The sequence below is a fragment of the Nelusetta ayraudi genome, unplaced genomic scaffold, assembly GCF_046127955.1.
Source record: "Nelusetta ayraudi isolate G7.1 ecotype Tasmania unplaced genomic scaffold, CSIRO-AGI_Nayr_v1 ptg000100l, whole genome shotgun sequence".
Lineage (NCBI taxonomy): Eukaryota > Metazoa > Chordata > Actinopteri > Tetraodontiformes > Monacanthidae > Nelusetta > Nelusetta ayraudi.
In genome coordinates, this window is record NW_027466150.1 from 1,383,483 (window position 1) to 1,392,728 (window position 9,246).

A 9,246-nucleotide genomic window follows, 5' to 3' on the forward strand; every position below is an offset into this window, starting at 1 on the left:
ATGAGTTCTTTTATAGTCCTAAAAGTGGTGTCATTTCCATTCAAATGAAGTCCGGAGCGTAGCTGCTCACCGCTGCCATTTGCCTATAGATCGCTATGCAAATGTGTGCTCGCTGCTCACCGATGCAACGAGAGACGAAGGGTAGAAAACATTTATTGAAAGGGGTCCGGAGTTTTCACGGAGAGCGGAGGAAACCGCCGTTGGCTCCCCCCTCCCCCTCCCCCCTTTGTGAGAAGTCGCGCCTTTGTGAGAGCGCGCAGCCAAATGAGATTCTGCGCGAGCAGCATATGGCCGGGTTATGAGCCACTCAATGGCTGCAGCACCTGTTCTCACAGCTCGCTTTTACACCGTCCATATTTCGTGCAAATGGGCCTTCACAGAGCTGGTCATTAACTTGCAATAGCCCATTGATGTAGGATATCAGAGCAGTGCGTGTGAGTATATCCAGCTCGCACAATGACTACATATTAACTCATTCATCCAGCCACAAGCACTGGGGGGGAAAAAAAGAGGGCGGCGGGGATTTTCTTGCTCTCTTTTCCCCCCTTGGAGAGCCAATTTTTTTTTTTTACAACCCCAGAAAAGGCAGGTGGTGTTATTTTTCGCCCCCCTTTCCGTTCTCATTGGCAAAATATGCACGGAAATTTGCTCAGCATAACTCAACCCGATAAAAAAGTTAATACGTTTGAAAATAACATTAATCTCGGCGAGCAGCGCCTTTCAATCAACACTCAATCTTAGCGCAGCCAAATAGAGGCAGGGAGCCGTGACTGTAAGGGGCCACTCAGCTGAGAAAAATAGCTTTGCAGAGGCTCTAATCAATACACTGTGGTTCGGAGGAGCATGAGCGGGAATAAAAACACGGGTAATAATGAGGAAATAAAATCAGCCTTTAAATCTGACACATAACGCTCGCCGAGGGTGACCCACGTTATATTTCAATCATTCTAAACGTAATGCTCAGTTTTATTTTCATATTGGTTTCCCCCTAATGGATGTAAGTGCACGCTGAATGTCGGCGCTTACGTCGCACCTTAAATACGCAGTTATCCTCGCTCGCGACGTGTCATACATTTAGTGGAGAGTCGTCTTTTTTGTTGACGTTGTCCCGCAGACATGAAGACAGACGTTTTTGAACCAATCATAGGGAAAGCAGAGCGCCAAAGCTGCTTGGCATCCACGATTGGCTGCTTTATGAGTCCACTGCCCTTTTTAAAATCACTCATTTTATCTGCTCTTTTGTAAATTGAGCCTCAAGCTGTTCTGCTGGTGGAACCCATTTCCCTTTTTTTTTTTTCTGACATCTCTCGACTGTCAGAGCTGATTTCCTCAGGATCAGCGGCGTCTGTCAAAAACAATAAGGCTCATTCCCGGATGTTGCATCAGGACGCGAGCTTTCTTAATGGGTGAAATGGAAGCCAAATGCAGAAAGAAAACTGTATTAGTGTTAAACTAGATTTCCTCCCCGGTTGGCCTCAAGTGCAGACTGAAACATATACACAAATCATCTTTATGCAAAATGGCATCAGCGGCAAAACAAGGGAGGCAAATGCCGCATTCAACACGAGATGCATTACAATTCAGCCACTGATTTACCCAATTAACATATAAACACACATCGTAAATTAACCTGACTTGTCCAAAACGACAAGTCGACTGGGAAAAATAGAAAACAAATCTACGTTTAGCTCCAGCTTACGTGCGGCGACCGTGAACGATGGAGGTGTTTCGCTGCCTCTTGCGAGCATTAGTCACTTTCACATTTATCAGCCGGCAAGTGGGGGGAAAAAACGCAATTCACAGCCCATTTAGTCGCATGCTTGTTCGGCTGCCAAAGTTTATTGATTGGATTTTATGTGTAGCAACTACTTTTTGTTTTAGTCAAATTAGTGAAGGTAGATTACATCAATCCCGCCGACGTTGGCTGGATAATTCATGCCTTAATTGAGAGAAGAAGAAAAACAATTTACATTTGCTAATGGCTTTGCCAAATGGATTCCAGTGTGTGAGTGAGTGTGTGTATATTGGACTTCTCTGCTTTGTCTTGTGTAAGCACTGCCGAACGTCTCATAGAACGTTGCCACTCTGTCTCTTCAAAGAAGGAATGTTTGCAACACTAAGTTGTGTCTCGAGCTGGAGCCGCTCTCAACTTCTTATGTTTCTCGCTGTTTTGTTTTGTTTTGTTTTTATTTTTTAAATCTTAATAAGTTTTAGTAAAAAAAAAAAAAAAGAAGATCAAGGTATTTGGTACAGAGATGTGATGCAGAGATCTCTGGAGTGGACAAACTTAGCGTACTTTAGTTTAGGTAGGACTGCGGACAGCGTCCCTATAAAGCCTTGCAGCACGGCCCCACCGTGCATTTACATAAACAGCAGTTTTACGGGAGCCATGCATCAGTCAGCAGGTAGACGCAACCTGCTCGAGGCGGGATGCTTTCAACACGCATCGCATGCGGGGAGCATTTTTCTGCCGAATGCGGCTCCACCTCCTCCTCCTCCTCCTCGAGCAAGGCAGGCGGCTTCGGTCGAGACGCTGTATCCTCTGTGGAACGAGGGAGAGCAGCTGCGAGAAGCTCTCGGTCGGTGATCAGCCCTGACAGCTAGAATATGAGCCCGCTGACCTTAACGGCAGCGTTATGAAGGGCGCGCAAGATGCCTGTGTCTTCCTGTCGGCTGCGTGGGCGTGCGCACCACCAGGCGGAATCCCTAAACTGCAGTAAAGTTTATACACAAGTAGCTCGACGCGCATGTTAAGCGTCTACACCCGCATGTCCCCTCCCGGGTGCGCAAGGCAATTACGTTAACAGAGTAGAATAGCCAGGTGTGCGCGGGAATGTACACGATTCCCCCCCCCCCGCCCCCCCGACCCCCAGCGCGCCTCCTCCGCTCCGTCACTCTCTTCTGCTCCTCAGCCCTAATTAACTGCCACGATATGATATGAATGCAGCTAATCTGGCCCCTAAATCTTCACTTCCACTGACAAAGGGCTCTTGGCGGCCTGTCACAGCAACGTGATAAACGGCACGGCGGCCGCCTCCTCGCTCAGTGAGCACAGTGCCATCTAGGGAGTGGGCTTGGCACGGCGGGAGCGTTCCAACGCCCCCGCAGAACGTGATGAGTGCAAATGCATTTGCTGGGATAAGAGACAGAGATGCCCGCCCCCCCCCCCCCGATTATTTATTTGTCTGTTTGTGCATTTTCAGGTAGAGGGCATGAGAGGGATTGTCTAAAAATATGGAGATCATAATTGATTTTAGTGGTCCCATACGGTTCGATATTGAGCGATGTTTTCTCCAAAAATGCCAGCCTGTCCTCTGTTCATACTTTGTTTCTTTTTGCTTGCTCCCCTTTTTAAGAATGCGTTGAAGCCCTGCAATGCTCAGAAATATGATGAGGTCATGAACTCTCGTAGCTTGGCCACTCTAACCTTAGTCATGACGCCCCCAGCTAAGTGCCAGGTTTTTCCCTCTTGTTTGTTTGTTTTTTTGTTTTTTTTTGTCTCATTCCAAACATGCACAACGTCTGACAGAAGCAATCAATGCGCTCTTTTCCTAACATCTATCCACCTGACTAAAGAGAGCCACTTCAACAGCATTGCACCCATAAACATAGGTGCCAATTTATGTGTTCTAATTTAATTAATACCACCAAAAGCAACAACACAAATTCACTCTTGAGTTGGGAAGGTTTGCTTTCTACATGAACTAGTTCAAAGTTCAAATGGCAATTGTACTTTGTCGATTTTTTATGAATTTATTTATTTATTTACTTTTGATATCGCTTTTTTTTTTTCCATGAAAAACTGTCATGGAAACACAGCTAGTGTTTTCATGACCTGCCTACAGACGAGTGTTCAAAAAGAACGTGGGGAATCTGGACTTGAAACGCTGCACTGCCGCTGGTTTCACTTTGTCCACAAAAAGCCAACGGTGGAAAACCTTCATCCAACAGAGAAGAGACGGCGGCCAGATCCCTCGAGGCACTGATAGCAGAGTCATGGAAACAGCAGGTATGTTCTCAGGTGTATTTCAGTTTTTGTTCACCATTGATAGCACTGGGAATGGAATTTAGTACGTTGATACTTTCTGTACTATAGTCGGTAAATGTGTCGCCCTTTTTTAAGCGGTAACAATTGTCGTTCCCACTCGTTTCACGTCCCCAAACACTCAGAGACGGGGGATTAGCATAGCATAGCATAGCATAGCACTCTGACTCAGTCTCGGAGGAGCAAAGCATCAGCGTGTGAGGATGTGCGATGCCGGTGGAGAACAGTGCCACAAAGTGACAGACGGTGTGACTGGATCCGCTCAGAATCCCAAATGAAGTGCTTGCGAGTCCCGTCCCTTCTCCTCGACCTCAGCCAGCGAGTGATGTGAAGGGAGCAACGACGTCCGGTGAATGAATTTAAAAGCCGTCCCAGCTGTTGTGAAGGTGACTGCGGCAGGGATAAAAAAATAAATAAATAAATAAAAAAACATAAAACAAACCCCAGGATAATGAGAGCAGCTGATTGTAGGTGATGCTAGCAGTTTTGTATTTTGCGCCAACCTGACACACGGTGTTATTAAATAAACGTGTGGTTTATTTAATAAGGTTTTGGAGATAGTTCAGTCCTGTGTGTAATATTTGGCTGGATCAATTATTTTTATCTTGGTAAAAGCTTAATATACTGCCCATATATACATCAGTGTGTAATTGCGGTACGTTGAAAGTAATTTCAGTAACAGCAAGGGTCTTGCTCCCAGTTAGTTGCCATCTTGCATCGAGCCAGCCGCCACGTGCAATCTGTTTTGATTGAGTTTGTTGTTGATATAAAACCTTCCAAAAAAACACCTAACTGGGTTCTGGCAACAATTTGTGTCTGGTGAAAATCACGGCCTTGTGACTCACCAGCAAGCTGCTATTTATTGTCGCGATGCTATGCCGCTTCTGATTGGATTGCTGCATTATCTAAAAGGAGAACTAGAATACTTCTCTTTTCTATACGTATGTGTGAGTATCAGGCTTCAAATTGTAGATTGTTGTTCAGTTGACACTGATTCTAATTTATCAGTCTCACAAGTGACCTGGCAAACATTGCTCTGAGACTGAAACTTTATTTGCTTTTTTTTTTTTTGCTAAGTCACAGGCTGTATCAAAATTAGCTGGCGTCTATGAAAACATCCACTAATGATGCCATGCGCAGAAGTGTTCGATATCTGCAAACGCGCCGTCACATTATCTCAGGCAGATTTTTCCTGTAAATATGCTGCATTAACCAATACATAAATAAACATCATACATTATTGAGGAAATAATGATTTTAGGCTGATGGACCTTGGCTGAGGTTTTGCCACTAATGAGAACAAATCTAGTTTATAGTCAGAAACGAAGAAAAAAAAAAAAAAAAGTAGAGAGTTTGGAATGAGCAGGCAATCACTGCAAAGTTCTAACCTTCATCATTTTTCAACTTTTTTTGGGGGGAGTATATGTTAGTGTCAACACAGTTTTAGTTTTGGCTTTGTGTACATGTACGTTGTGACAAGGCTCTGAAAAGAAGAAGAAAAGATCCGTGATCACGCACAACAGTTCTGCTGATGGACGTTTGCCAGTATAAAAATTGTATAATTCATGACTATATATGATGATTGCAAAAGAAAACCACAGCTGCTCAAAATCTCAACGCTCCAGTGGTTCCAGTGAATCCTTTAACTCGTTCAAGTTCGTGCTGTCTTTACAGCCGGTGCCCGGCCGTCCTCCTCTTCAGTCGGATAAGGTTTTGGCAGAGCCGACTGCAAGTTGCTTCGGCCTTTCAACAGCTTCATTGTGCACCTGACAATGAAAGTGGGCCAGCTTCTGTACAAATACTCAAAGCCAAGTGTCTACTCTCTTCAATGAAGGACAATTTGTGCGTGTGTGTGTTTCCCTCAAGGTGATTCGTATGTTTCTGTCCTTTCAGTTCAAGATTGAAAGGACAAAATCTTGAGTACAGCGTTGCTTTTTCAAAGATCAAAACTCTCTGGGTGCTGTTTTGTTTTTTTCTTTCTTTCTGCAAACCCTCTGTACAAAAACTTCAAAATCACCAAAATGTCTAAGAAATACAGTCCAGTCCTCTCACCAAGTAAAGTGGACTGAATTGTTGGGTGCAGACTGAATGACAAAGTATGCTGTTAAATAAAATCAACCTCCCCATCGTTGAAGTATGATTTTCTTCGGGGGGGTCTAAAGGAAAAACATGAGATGTTCAAAAATCTTTGAGGCCCAGTCGCAGAACTCCTATTCACCGCTAACCTTGACCTTGAGTAGTCGTTGAGGTTTTCCGTTGAAGAACAAGTCATGGGCCCAGAGTTCTTTATTTGTCGCCATAGATTCTACCATGCTCAGGAGGCAATATCAGACATGCAAATAGGGCCCCGACTGTTCACCACCGTTCAGCACTTTGTCTCATTTTTCAAAACAGACCGTTGAAGCAAATTGATTTGCATAAAGAGAAAACTACTTAGTTTTTGTTTTTGCCCAGGACAAAGAGAGGTTGATACCGAGACTCAGCCGCAATAACCCATTCATTTATCGAACAACAGCGGCTTGATGCACCCTCAGCCTGCAGGCTTTAAAAAAGGAAATAAGCAGAGTGCGGCGGCCTGATTGAATGGGTTTGTAACGCAAGCTAAATGGGTTTGTTCTAATGGGAATCAGCTTTTGTGGTTGTTGCAGGGGCTTACACCGGCATTAGAGCAGCAGTAGGCAGCAAATCGCTGTTTGATTGGCTGCAAGAGGCCAATTCAACACGGAGGGGGCCCTGCATTTACTAAAGGCCCTTTTATATTTGCACTGTTGAAAAAGTCATTAAAGAAATACATTAAAAGACTGTCAAATAGCAAGAGTAAAGGACCGTCAATTCCAAATTTGTAAAACACTGTAGTTTAAACTCTAGATTTCCATACATCAAGAAAGAGTAAATTGAAATAACTGAAAAAATGTCGGTGAAATTGAGAAAGGGGTGCTGAAAGTGCCCATGCAAGACACTGAACAGGCATGCGTCTGCCAGTTATCCAAAGTCTAATAGTTCTGTACCAGGCCAACAGGAGGCGCTTGTCCAGTGGCAGGGGTGCCTTTGTCCCGTTACAAATAAATGAATTGTGAAGATGATTTTGAAACTCTAATTTAAAGTTAGGAAACCAACATACGGCACAACAGGAAGCGTGATGATGTTTCGTCACTGGTTGACGGCGAGCGAGTTTTGAAGATTCGCCGGTCATTGGAAGCATCATTTTGTTTCCCACTCTGCTCTTGAGGTGAAGGAAACGTTCCGCTGAAATTGTGCGAGTCTTTGTCATTTATTGATATATTTTGAGCATATTCACCTTCAGTTATGAAACCCCTGACAGATAACAAACGAAGAGCTTCAACCAAGGCCACTCTCTTTTCAAGAGAGCAACGCTCAAGTTGCCGCGTGGGAGCCTCAGCCAGTTTACGTCACTTCAGTTCCATCAGTGTCCCCCTTCCAGTGAAAACTGTGATCACGGTTCCTGGGGTTAGTTCCCCACTGCAATGTTCCTGTAACTCACCTCATTCCAAAATGCTTGAAACAACCATCAGGGTCTTTACTCTGAGGTTGGAGTGGAAAGGTTGGAACCCAACCACTTTCTGTCCATTTTTCTGTGGGACAAACGAATCGATGGTCGATTCTCTGCGTGGAACTGGAGGACGCCTGCGGTGCAAAAGGCGCCGGCTTGCAGCCGGTCTGCCTGTCACTGTGATGGATTTCTGTTTAAATTGTTTAGCACAATTGTGATGGTGCCTCGTGAACATTATGCAGTTCCTCCGCCGATGGACCGCGCTGTCCACATCGCCATGCGAAGAGAGACGCCCGTGCTTTGTATGTAGATTTATTCATGGTTTTATCCACTGTTTGTACAACATGTTTATCGATCCAAATGACTGTCTACGTTTTACTTGGTAAGTAAACGTGCAGTCTGAGTCAAGCCTCGTCTGAACGTCTCGTTCCAGTGGAAGTCCCCTTCGTTAGAGAGTGAAGCGAAGCGTTGGGCCTGCTGTGCAGCAGAAGCGGAGAGACGGTTGACGGCCCCAATGCTACGTCGTCGTCGTCTCGGTTCTGCTGGAGAAGAACCAAAAGCAGACTGACCCGCTGCACGTTTTTCTGCGTCGCAAGAGATTTTTTCTTTGTCAGTGTACAAAAGGCGGCACTCTTCGTTGTATTTCAGTAGAACTGTCGAGTCCTTCCCTAGTTCAAACCCAAAGGACGCGAGGACAACTCCGATTTCCCGACTTCATCAACGTTATTGCCTTCCAACTTTTGATTGTTGAATGGTTGGCTTCACCGGGTTGATAAGTCAATTGACAATTCAAATGCGATTGAATGACTGAATTGCACAAACGTGATTAAATGATTACATGACTTGCATGAAATTAAATTTTTAATTTCTCTGCTTCGGCAATAATATAATCAGTCAAACATAAATGTGAATCACAGCATTTCAAAACACCTTGAGGGTAAACAAAGTGTTTCCCCGACCATTGATTGGCGTCTTTGGAAAGAACCTTTGAGTGAACTTGTTTCCCTTGAATTTTTTCGAAGGCCGTTTTAAACTGACTGAGGAACCCTACTGCTCCTCAGGTGCTTTAAATGAGTGGCAGATCAGGAAATGCGGTTGGTTTGCTGCTGCTGGTGCACTCTGGGAAGTGTAGTTCTCAGTGCAGTGTGAATTTGAGGGACTCCCACTCCTGGGCTTTAGCTCAACAAGAACTGAAAATGTCGGCAAGCTTTTTTTGAAGTTTTCAAACGAAGAGACGTCTCCCCAGGATTGTGAACAAAGAGCCGAAGAGGTATAGAATGTATAGCTTTTAAGTAGTGACATTCCTTTGCATTTCAATGCTTTTCGCTGTTTGTTTTTACATCGTAAGCAAGACATTGAAACGCGGCTGTACGGAAGTAGTTTTCCTGTGCACCAGCAGAAACAAAGCAAATCCTCTCCCTCAAAAGCTGCCACTCGAGTCTTTAGTGAGGCAGCTTTTCATATTTTAATAACGGGGAAAATACACAGAAATTGACAAGTCAGTAGTTTGCCTTAAGAAACGCAAAACTGTGCACTGGTTTAAGAAAAAAATCTTTGAACCGACGCTCTCCTGCAGCAACTTTAAATATTTTTCCTTCTTCCTTGTGGTTCTTTGTGTGTTCATATATAAAAAGAAGAGTGTTCTGAACACCCTCCTCACATTTGCTCTGGATTCACAACAGGGGTCCTG